Source organism: Parus major, chromosome 5 (assembly GCF_001522545.3).
Source record: "Parus major isolate Abel chromosome 5, Parus_major1.1, whole genome shotgun sequence".
NCBI classification, from domain to species: domain Eukaryota; kingdom Metazoa; phylum Chordata; class Aves; order Passeriformes; family Paridae; genus Parus; species Parus major.
The window spans coordinates 29,304,437-29,315,817 of NC_031774.1; positions in this window are offsets into that span (position 1 = coordinate 29,304,437).

Genomic DNA, 11,381 nt, shown 5'->3' on the forward strand with positions numbered 1-11,381 from the left:
GGAGCCGCACCGGGCCCTGCGGGGGTCCCCGGAACAAAGGGCGGCCGGTGGTCCCTGCGCACCGGCCGCCCGGAGCAGCGGGACGCACCGCGAGCCGCCTGCGCTGGCACCGCCAGCGCGGCACCGGCACACGGAGCGTCCGCTGTTCCCGTGCTGACTCCAGGGCAGCCGGGGAGGCTGTTTAAATCGCTCTGTGGGCTCAGGGCATCCACACAAGTAACTGTGATCCTCGGGTTATCACATGGTGTGGGCTCTGCTTTTTTGTTTTATTTTGTTTTGGGGTTTTGTTTTTGTTTTGGTTTTTTCTTTTGTGTTTTTATGTTTTCTTTCTGTGTTCGTTACCAGTTTGTTCCTAAAAGATTCGTATGCTTCCAGGTGATGAAGTTCAGAATCTTCTGGAGAAGTCCTCAGCTTTATGTATGAGGTCTTGTCTGAAGTCTTTGAAAACGCTTGCAAATACCACCCTGTGAACGGGCTGTTTCTGGTCTTTTTGTGCTTGTAAACCCATGCGATTAATTGTGATTCAGCTTCTCACATCTATTACTTCTACAAGCTGAGACCTGTGGAAAGCTGTACCACAGTTATTAGAAACAGGACACGAGGGATAGAAACTTGTAAAGCTGAGCTGTATCTTGGAGAATCTTTAATCTAAAATGTTTAACTGAAAATGGTGATGGGGATGGATTGCAGGGCTGGACCTCAAAAAGAACCAATATCTGCTCCCTGGGTGGTTAGTGTCAGTGGAGTTTAGATGCATACAGAGATAATTGCCTAATAACCCTCTAGCAATTTTATTCTGAGTTGCAAGAATTCTTCAAAACAGAAGCAATTGTTCTGTGCAGCCCTGTAGGCTTATCCTGCATATCTTATTCACAAGCTGAGAAGTCCCAGTTGGCAGATAAATGAGTAGATATTCTTTTCCTCTCTTGTCTTGGGCGAAGTACAGACACTAGCCATCTTTGACAAAACTTGAATTCTAGTGAACATGATGCATAATCTCAACAAATGTGTGAGAGCATCTAAGAGAGGTTCTTTGTACTGGAATAGTTACTGAGCCTAAAGTTTATTTGAAACTAACAAATTGCTAGGTTTGAAAGGAGGATGCTCTTTTAAATAAGACTGTAGGCAGCATATTATTTTGTATCAATAACAGAATTTTATACTGGAAGGCTTGGGGTTCTCTTTCAAGTGGTTCAGAGCTAATGTTTCCACTTTGTAAGAATTCTTTGAGGAAAATCCCAAACCCACAAAACCCAACAAAATTAAAAACTAGAAGAAAAAGCTCTCTCATTTGCCTGACACACGCCCACTTCTATACGAGCTTGTAAAAGGTAGAAAGGAAGGAAAATTCAAGCCCTTTCTGGATTCCAGTATCAAAATGTTATGGGGATAGAAATGAAGCAAGTAAAACTAAATTTCAAAAATACTTTCACTGCTTAGTTTCTTATAGGTTGTTTACTCATTAATTGGTTGTGCGTATGGAGATATTTTCTTGCTGTTCCCTTACAATTTTTAGAGGCTCTGGGATTTCTTCCTTCTGCAGTTGCAATTTCCTGTTGCTGGCATGTTTTTCCACTGGGGTGGCGTTGGTTTATTTTTTAAGGTGGTGTTGATGTCTATTGCTGCTTAGATTTCTGTAGCCCTTTTAAAAACAGGTTCTACTGTGAGGGCCCATCCTGAAACCATGACAGTCACCAGCATGCACAGAGGAGTGGTGCAAAGACAATTTGCTTGAGGGTGGGGTGGTAGATGGAGGAGGATGCTGCCATGGTGCCTTTTGTACTGTACACATTTGTTCTTCATGGAAACTTAACAAATGATTGTTTTTATGTGTGGGCTGCTTATTTTTTTCCTCCCTGGGATGCCAGGATAGCTTTGGCTGCAGTACTGTTGTAATAGTGCCATTACTTGGAGTCCTGCGGTATGCTGAACTGGCAGTATAACTTTTAGCTGCTTTCTTTGTCTTTCTAACACTATGAATTTTCTGCTCATACTTTTAAGAAGACCACAGTATGAATGGAGCCACAGTATGATTCTAATTATTAATTTGTATATTCCATTTATATGTTTTATTATAAGAGTTAGTAATTTTCACAGGTTCTTGTTTGTTTTCCAGGAACAGGCAAATTATACTGCAGCAGACCAGGCTTCTCCTTTAAAAAAAAAACAAACCAAACATTTGTCTAAGATACAGGGCTTCTTCATCTGTACTGGCTAGTTCTGAAGCATTTGTGACCACAGGGTCTGTGTATGGGGGTACATATGGAAAGTGCTTGTTACATGCCTCCATTCCATGCTTGGATATGAAAGAATGCTATAAACTTGATTTTCCTTGTCATTACAAGTTTGAAACCAGGTATGAAATGTGAAATGATGCTTCCCAGTACAAGGGTGAGGCTGGATTCTGGGCCATCTAAAGAAGTACATATAGGGGAAAGAAGCAGTATTCCTCTGCATTAACAGTAACTCTGAAAATTGCCCTCACCATCTTTCAAGTAAAAGAAATTTTTGGTGATCAGACTCTTCTGTTTGCCTGAAATTTCGAAGTTTATTTATTTTAAGTTTTGATTTATTAATTTTACATTTGCAATTAAGGTTCGACTTGACCTGTATAAAACGAAGGGGCTCTGGAGGGTCCTCTAAAAGATAGCATTTGGATATAAGGTGCCCACATTGTGTTTGTTTTTTATTTTGAATATGAAGCAGGCACATGGCTTTTCACGTTTGCCTGCCTTATTAAATTACCTCTGTTGATAGTGTTCCAGCCATATCAGAAAGAGTAAGAACACAAAACTTTTGTTTGCACTTTTTGCATTGTTTTGCACATTGGTTTCACTGGCTGGTGTATTTGGGAAGGGAATTTTATTGTTCCTTTGACCCTATCCTAATTTCTGTTCTTTCATAGTCCTATTGCAGTGCTCTGAGCTTCTATTCCAATTTCTATTTTTTGGAGGGGGGTTCCCTCCCTTGAAAGATTCTGTGACCACACCCACATGGTATAGTAACTTCTTGGCTGCCTCAAGTAATGACTGCCTGTGAACTGCTTGTTTATGCTTAGGCTGAAATCTGAGCAGAGCACAGAGGCAGACCTTGTTCCTACTCTGTACCAGACTGTCATAGAGATGAATCTGAGCCACCAATTTGACTTTTATCCCCTTGTTTGAAGCAGAGAGAGCACTGTTACCTCAAGGTGTACTTAGGAAGAGTTACTGTAGCGCAGGGGTCCATCTCCCAAGCCAAAAGCAGAGGGTGTGTTTAGCAGGAGTTAATTAAAATATAACTTACTCTGCCTGTGGGGATTTTTATTCACCTTGGTGATGTTTGGCTTTTGGCTTTGCTCCTTCTCCTAAGGGAAATTAAAATGTTATCACCCTAAAGGACATCTTGCCAAAGAAGTGAAAGTGCTATGTGAAAACAGAGACCCACAACTTGTTGGTATGGGGGAGAAGAGAGTGCAAAGCACATAGGGCTGTGTATTGCCCTTACAGTAAACAGAAAAGGGTGCAATGTCTGGAAGCTTTCAGATTTTTGTTGGCTACGAGTGGGGAAGATAGGTGGCAGATGCATAAGGTGCTGAAGGTGCAAAATATGAAGTTTTTTAAAGTGAGAATTTCTTAGACCTCTCCCGTTTGCTGCAAATTTGGCAGAGAATCTGATCAAATTTCAGTCCAGAGTTTTGCCTAGTCCTCTTACTTGAGGAAAGGCCTTACTCAGTTTTATTCTTAACAGATAGCTACTGTGTCTTACTGTAGCCTTTGAGGTGACTTAGAGCACCTGTGCTGCTGCTGGCATGGGAACAACTTTAGTGTAAGATTTCTTCCCAAGTATTCATTCTTGTATGTTGACTGTTGTTGATTGTTGAATTACATTTTTTTTTTGGTCTTTATTTAGAACTTCATGCAGTTGGGTTACTGAGCTTAGGCAAGCTTGGATTTGGGTTACTGTAGAATCGATTGGCGAAGTTTGAATCTGAGTTGCTGGCTTGACCAGTTGGTGAACTGCAGAGACATGTGGCTTACACACAGAGTGGAACTACACCTGTCTGAGAGAATGAGCATCATATCGCCATTCTTCTGTTTGACTGGGAAAAAGTTCTCAGTAATAGGTTTCATGAGGTCAGTGTAGTGACTCAGAAAGGAGTAACCTCCTCTGAAAGGGGAGTGGAGCTGTTAATCCCCGTGTCTCTGGAGTCACACTACTGCTTTGCCCAAAACCATTGGACTCCTATTGACATCTGCTCCAGAAATAGCAATTCAACTTTGCTTCTTCACCAAGATAGCTCATATGGTTAGTATCAGTCTTAATAAATCACGAGGCAGCTGCTTCTACATATCCCCTCTTTGTCCATCTAAATCTTCTTCAGTAAAAAGTTTGTAAGGAAGATAAATAGTTTTTTAATTATGCACCAATTATGCATAAAAAAGTATAGGTGCTGGGATTCAGCAGATTTCAACTGGCAAGAGTTGCAGCTGCATTTTTTAATAATGTTCATCAGTCCATCCAGTAAATGTGTTTAAAGAGTTGCCTATATCCCTGAATCATTTGATAAACTGTAGTATTCTGCTTACCCTGTATTTGAACTAAGATTGGATTTACAAGTTAGAAACAAGATCTGTCAGGAATGGATTCTTGAATTTGATTTTAGCTTTGTTTTGCACTAGCTTTTATCTCAGTTGTTCCTCTTCAAAACTCAGTATTTTAAATTTATAAAGACATTAGTAGAGCCAGTCAAATATCTCTAATCTCTAGAATTCCAATAAAGTCTAAATTTGTTACATAGCTAACATCAAGACCTGGCTTTTTTGAGTTAGTTTTCTGCTGTTGATAAAGTGGGAGACAAGCAAAATTCTAAATAACTGCTGGCATTTAAGCAACGTGTTGTTTAGTTAGATCTCTGCATTGTTGAGGTAAGAAATGCTGCTGTTCATGTCTTTTTATTTCTGTTCACCTCTGGTGCTAGTACTGTCAAAGCTAAGTATTAATTTTCTAGGAACATTCTCAGGAGCAAAAATCAGTTTGGATATAGCATAAGGAGGTCAGACTAACAGCAAATTCTTTTTCCCTACAAAGCAGAAATAGGAATGCATTTTTTTTATCCAGGAATACCCTCTCCCCTCCTTTCCCCCTGAAACAGAATGGGTAAATGGCAGTCCTCTTTCCCTTAGAAACAAGCATGTCCAAACACTTTAGTTTAATAATATCAGTACAACATACTTATGTAGTACTGCAACTTATTTCTGGAACTAGACTTCATTACCTGTTTTTATTTATACAGAGATAAAGATCCATGAGACTCTGCTATGCTTGTTTACCTCTCAAATGTGGATTAGCCATGATTGGTTACCTTCAAAGAGCAGTGGTTTGTCAAAAATCAAAGCATAGCCAAAGGGGCTGATTGTAACTGGCATTTGCAGTGAGTCTTCGGAATTATGCCAGTTGTCAGAATGCATCAAGGGCAGGTGCTGCTCTACTCTGTGATGGAAGGCAGCCAGGAACTGGCTCTGATGACCTGGCAGGCAGAAGGAGCCCTGCTGGGGTTTTGGAGGAGAGCTGTTTTGAGGAGGCCTCCACTGAGGCTGTTTTTAGGTTGCTTCTTCCCAACAGACCTCATTGGTTGTCTTGCCTTGAGCAGGGGAGGCTAAGCTCCCCTGGGGGAGTGTGCATTACTGTGCTCAGCAGTTGTGGTTTATCCTTTTGAATGCTGTACCTTCGATATTTGCATGATTACAAGCAGCTCTGGAAGTCAGTGGAAAAATGCCAACACTAAAAATACAGAGTCAGGGCAGTCCTTGTATTCACTTGGTTCTGATACTCTTCCCCATGCTGATGGAGTACACAATCTGCTTTGGAATGAAAACTTTGTGTCAGCCATCGATTTGATGTTTGTTTTTCCCTCTCCCATTTGGCTGGTGCATACTCGAGGTTGCACTCTATGAAATTGGCTTTAAAAGAATCTTTGTGAATTTGGGGTAAATGTCACTTGGTGCTTTAACTGTAATTGTTCTCCATGTCAGTTTAAATACCTTTAAAAATAAAGCTATGCTGGTGAAGATCAGGAAAACCTGAATTGATTATTTCTTCCTAACCTTTAAATAAAGGGAGACTAGAGTCAAGGACCAATGAACAGAGCTCTTGGGAGTTTTGCTTTTTTTTTTTTTTTATTTATAGTGATAGCCTTCATCTTAGATATTTTCATAGTATAAAATTAGTTTTAATACATCACTTACCTGAATTTCTGCACCTATGTAATTCTCTTTGGATTGGAGTACATTTAGATCACATCCTGGTTTATTTTTTAACTGTTAATTCTGTTGAAGGAGTGGAATTACTAGGGGAGGCACAAAGGGAGGTGTCAGAGGAAAAAATAGGTAATGAGTTGGGTTTTGATCTGCTTTAGACTACACATGATCTATTTTTGATTTCTTATTTGAACTTTAATCCCATATCTCATCATGGGCTCACAAGACCAAGATACCTGTGGCAGGTGTATGCTTATATGAGTATGGTATGTGGGACTGTTTTTGGATGAAAGGTGGAGATTTCTATTAAAACACCACCTGCTGAAAAGCAGGGAATGAAGTACTGAAGTTACATACAAAAAAACCACATTAAACCCACAGACCAACAACCCACCAGATCTTTCTTTTTTATATGAAGAAGTGGTCAGATGTTAGTTTCTGACATCTGACAGTTAGTTAGGTTAAGAGGGAGGAAGATAATTTCAGTAATCTCTATTCTGCTCTCCCTTCCTCTCAAGTGTTACCTGCCTGGGTTAACGAATGTAATAACAGTTTACTTCTGTAACAATCTAAAGCACAAGGTGGTTATTGTTGAGGAAATCTTTTGCTATAATGATCCTCATTGCTGTAAGTGCCCCATTGTGTTCTTGCTGTCAGGAACTGTGTGTGGGTTAAGCTTATTTGAAGGGAATTAGAACATGTGCAGGGCTTGGTGGTGGTGGTGGTGTGGCAGACGCAATAGCTGCACCCTTCTCTCTGATGCAAGCCACAGTGCAAATGTTTCCCAACACCTCAGACTGACGTTTTTGAAGACCTCTTAAGGTCGAGTGCATTTCATAAGATATTAAAGTTATAAGCAGTTTTCAAAGGGAAATAAAGTGGCTGCTCGATTTGGGGTTGGAAAGATACATTTTGGCTCACTTTATGCAAGGGACATCTTGACTACAGACTTGGGGAGCAGCTGGAATTGGGCTTGCTTGTTGCTTTTGTAGGAGATGAAGCTTTTAAAGTATGTACAGGTACAGAGACTTTGTCTTAAACCAGACCTTTCAAAATTTCAAATAAAAGGACGGGAATTGCTCAGACAAGAATTTGCATTTTAGGGAGTAAAATTTTAGAGCTGACAGGTATCTATTGAGCCATCAACTATGTATCCAGTGGATTTCTCCCAGCAGATACCTATTCAGCTTAAAGAGAAGTAGGTGCTGTGTAATGAACTTCTTAGCAAGAGGCTTATGATTAAATTAGGCTGCTGAAGTCTATCTCTTGCAGTGGGAACTCTGTTAGCCTAATTTCCTATTCATGTAAAATGAAAGGATGCATTTTGTTTGTCTACTTGTAACACACACATCCTGGATAATTCTGGAGGGTTGAAACTGCCTTTATAAAAAAAAGCTTCAGAATGCAATGGTCGTAATGAATTGAATCATTTGTTTGCTGTTGTGTAATATTTTGACAATGTCTCTGAGAAAGGATTGCAAAGTCCCCACCATAAGCCAATGGGTTTATACTGAAAAGGAGGATGGTAACTTGGTTTCATTCATGGGAAGTAGAGTGTTAAGTTTGCCTACAAACATGTTCATAATAGTCATTGCATCCCAAAAAGCCTTTCTGTGTGGTGGTTTAGTAAATGGTGCTATAATCTGAGAAAACATTTTGCAGGAGTGATGCTTTCATGTGAGCAGCTTTATACAACATTGTATGAAAGAAGGTCTAGTAACTGTGGGATTTCCAGATTCCTTTGACAGTAGTTCATCCAGAAGAGGATTTATTTTTCCCATTAATTTAGGTTTTGTTTTTTTTAATGTCCAGTTCACAAATACCTAGTGTAAACCAGCAGTGTTGTGAGATCAGTTCTGTCCCATGTTCCTTGTGCTTTTGTTCCAATTCCCGTTTGCTGCCTTGCAGAGCTGATATATTCATTATGTGAATGTGCCATGGGGCAATGTCAGCAAACAGCCTGGGTTTGGAAAGCTGAATCTCCTACTATCAGTTTGCTGCTTCTGTTGCTGGTGCAATTTCCTAGTAGAGGAGGATTGGGGGGAGGCTTTCCCTGCTGCTGCTGCCCACATGTTTTCCAATTAAATGCCACCTGACATGAGCTGCCTGTTTTTACAGAAGAAAATTCTCTAAATCTCTGCAGGGAAATTACTGTAGCAGCTGCTGGCTACTGTGTGTATTTTCCTTATGGTAGAAAGTGAACTTCAGACTTGTCATACAGCTTGCTAAAAGACATCTTATGTCCCAGTTGTAAGCATCACTGATTTGAGCATGAGTGATACATTAATAGCTTATTTGAAAAGGCATGCAGAAAACTCTGTTTTCTCAAGTCTGTACTTAATTTGTTGGGGTTTCTTTGTTTGGTGGTTTGTTTTGGTTTTTTATGTAGGTTTGTGGAGGGTTTTTTTTTTTGTTTTTTTTTTGTATATTGTTGTTGTTGGGTTTTTTTTTTTATTATTTTAAGTCTAAGGCTCCTAAGTAGGAAAAATGAGGATTTGTGATGCAAGTAAGGTTCTGGCTGTGCAGGCTGGATAAATGACAGCTGTCCATCCCCTGGACTGCAGGTTGAATGCCTGTGTGATGTTTCCCATACCTGTTCTGGTCAAAAGAAATTAACGTGGGAATGATCTACTGTGCAAACTCTTTTGAGGTAATTTATTATTTTTTTTTGTCTGAAATGTGCCCCAGGCACCTCTGTTGATGACAGAGGGGGGGGCATTGAACCACTGAGGATTGCACTCCTAAGCTGTAGGTGCTGCCTCTCCATGCACATTCTGACAGGACTTTTGTGCATATGCACATGTCAGTTATGTAACTATGCTGTGTGTTCCTACTCAGATGGACACCTTTATCTCCCTTGTGTCTCTTTCAAGCTTCTGGAACAGAAATAGATTATTTAGGCCTGCTTTTTTTTTCCTCCCTTCAAAAAGGGATGTCTGCTTGAGCCAGAGTGTTGCTGGAGCTGACTTGTATATATTTGGTTGTTATAAATTTCCTGCACTGTTGATAATTGACTAATGAATCAAACGTAATATATTTTTCATTTGAAAGTAATTTCTGTAAGGGCTTGAAAGTGTGGACAAAAGACTTTTGATCACATTTAATTTCATATTCTTTAGTTACTAGCAAAATGTCTGTACTATTTACTCCTTAAGTACTGTATGGTACTTATGATATGTTTCAATTTAAATGAACTTTAATCCCGGCTAGACGTGATCTGCTTCACTGGCAAATGGTGTGGATGCTGTGCTTGCTAATGAATGTAAGGAAGCTGGCTTTCCTATCTGCCCATAGCTTTTTCTACCTTTCAGAACTTCAATCTACTGCATTTTAAAAGGCTCCATATATTCATGTTAACTTTGATGTTGCATTTAAACATTTAATTTATGTAAACATGATTTAAAAAGCTGTTTTGTTTATAAGTATTAGTATCTATATAAAATAGAGTGTCCCAGCTACCAAAGTGGATGTTGCTTGGTAAGGTAGATCATAGAATCTTTCATTAATGGCCAAATAACAGCAAAATCCCCCAGATTGCACAGCAGTACAGCATGTCTATCCATTGAGCAATTTCTCTGCAAAAATAATGTAGTTGAGAGAGCTTTGATTGAAGAAATAAACTTAAATCTATGTACAAGCACGCAGATGAAATGGAAAACAATTCAGGTCTTTAAGTTTTAGACTAATAGCTGAGATTCTAAATAGAAACTATGTCAAATTATTAAAATATTTGATATATTAAACTGTTTTTCTTCAGTGCCATTAAGACAAATGTGCATGTTGATTTCTCTAGTACCTGGTTATTTGAAAAACTGTGTGTACACAAGCACATACTTCCCACACTTTGGGATACATGGCATATCTGAGTACTGTGAATTTCTTTCTCTGTGCACTAAGCTTTCCCTTTTCCCTAAGGTCATTTAATGCAGTTTTCAAAACACTAGGCATCATTAAAAGAAAAAATTGTAAAAGAAGTTTGAGTATTGGATTAGTGTGTACTTCTGAGATTAATTGTATCTTAAGCAGATAGCCTTTGGATAGCTGGCTGAAAACATTCCTTATCACCCTGGGAAACCTGAGCTGTCCTCTGCAAGCACAAAAAAACAGTGGGCCTAGAGACAAGGGATGCACAAAGCTGGGAAAAGAAAACTGATACAAGGTTCATGAACCCTATCTGAACTTTAGAAGATGGTAACAAAAACTGAAGGCATCTATTGTCTTTAACAGACATTAGGCTTTTCTATAAAGCTAATTAGAGGGAATTATAAGTACCATGCGCTCAAAAAAAGTGGACAAGGTTGCAGAACTCTGCACCACAAAAGTGTTAAGGTACATAAACCTGATGTGATCCTAAGAAACAAATATGTCTTTTTTGTTCAGAAGCTGAACCAAGTCTTTTTGCCCTACCATGGGAATTTGGAGGTGGGCAGGATAAAGCAGAAATCATTAAACACTTGCTGCTTCTCCAAGCACACTTGCTTGAATCTCCCATGTGTGGCCTGCCTTGAGCATAACCTGGAGAATTTTAATGGATTCCTTCAAGTGCAAGGAATGATGGCATGGTTGGATCTTCTTTTTATACTGATCTGAAGGTAGAGCTTTCTCATTGAATTGAAGGAAGTTGGTTTTCATCCTTTAATGGGTAAAAATACTGCCATGTGCTTGTATGTTCTGTAGGTAAGAGCAAAACCTAAATTGTCCTTGCTTCCATTACGCTGTGTAATTGTGTTGTCCTCCAATGTGTAACTCACTGCACATGGCTCCCAGCTGCAGATTTGTTTCACACACATGTCAGAGGTATTAGATCAAAGGCATTATTCCCTTTTACAAGAGCATCTCCAAAAGGTCTTGATATGCCCATTGAAGTCTTACTTCCAAAACTTGTCTCCCTGGCATGCTCAAGTACTTTCATCAATCTTTGAAATACTGAAATGTGTGGCAATATGCATACATGGCAGAAGTAGCCTTTCAGGATGACACATATTAAAAAAAGAACTTTTAACATTTACTGAACATCTTGGAACTCACAATATTTTTCTACTTCTGCACAACACCAAAATAAACAGAGGGTAGAAAATGTAGTGGTCAGAAGTCAGCACATTCAAATCTGAACAAAATGGGCTCAAAATTCCAGAGCTTTCA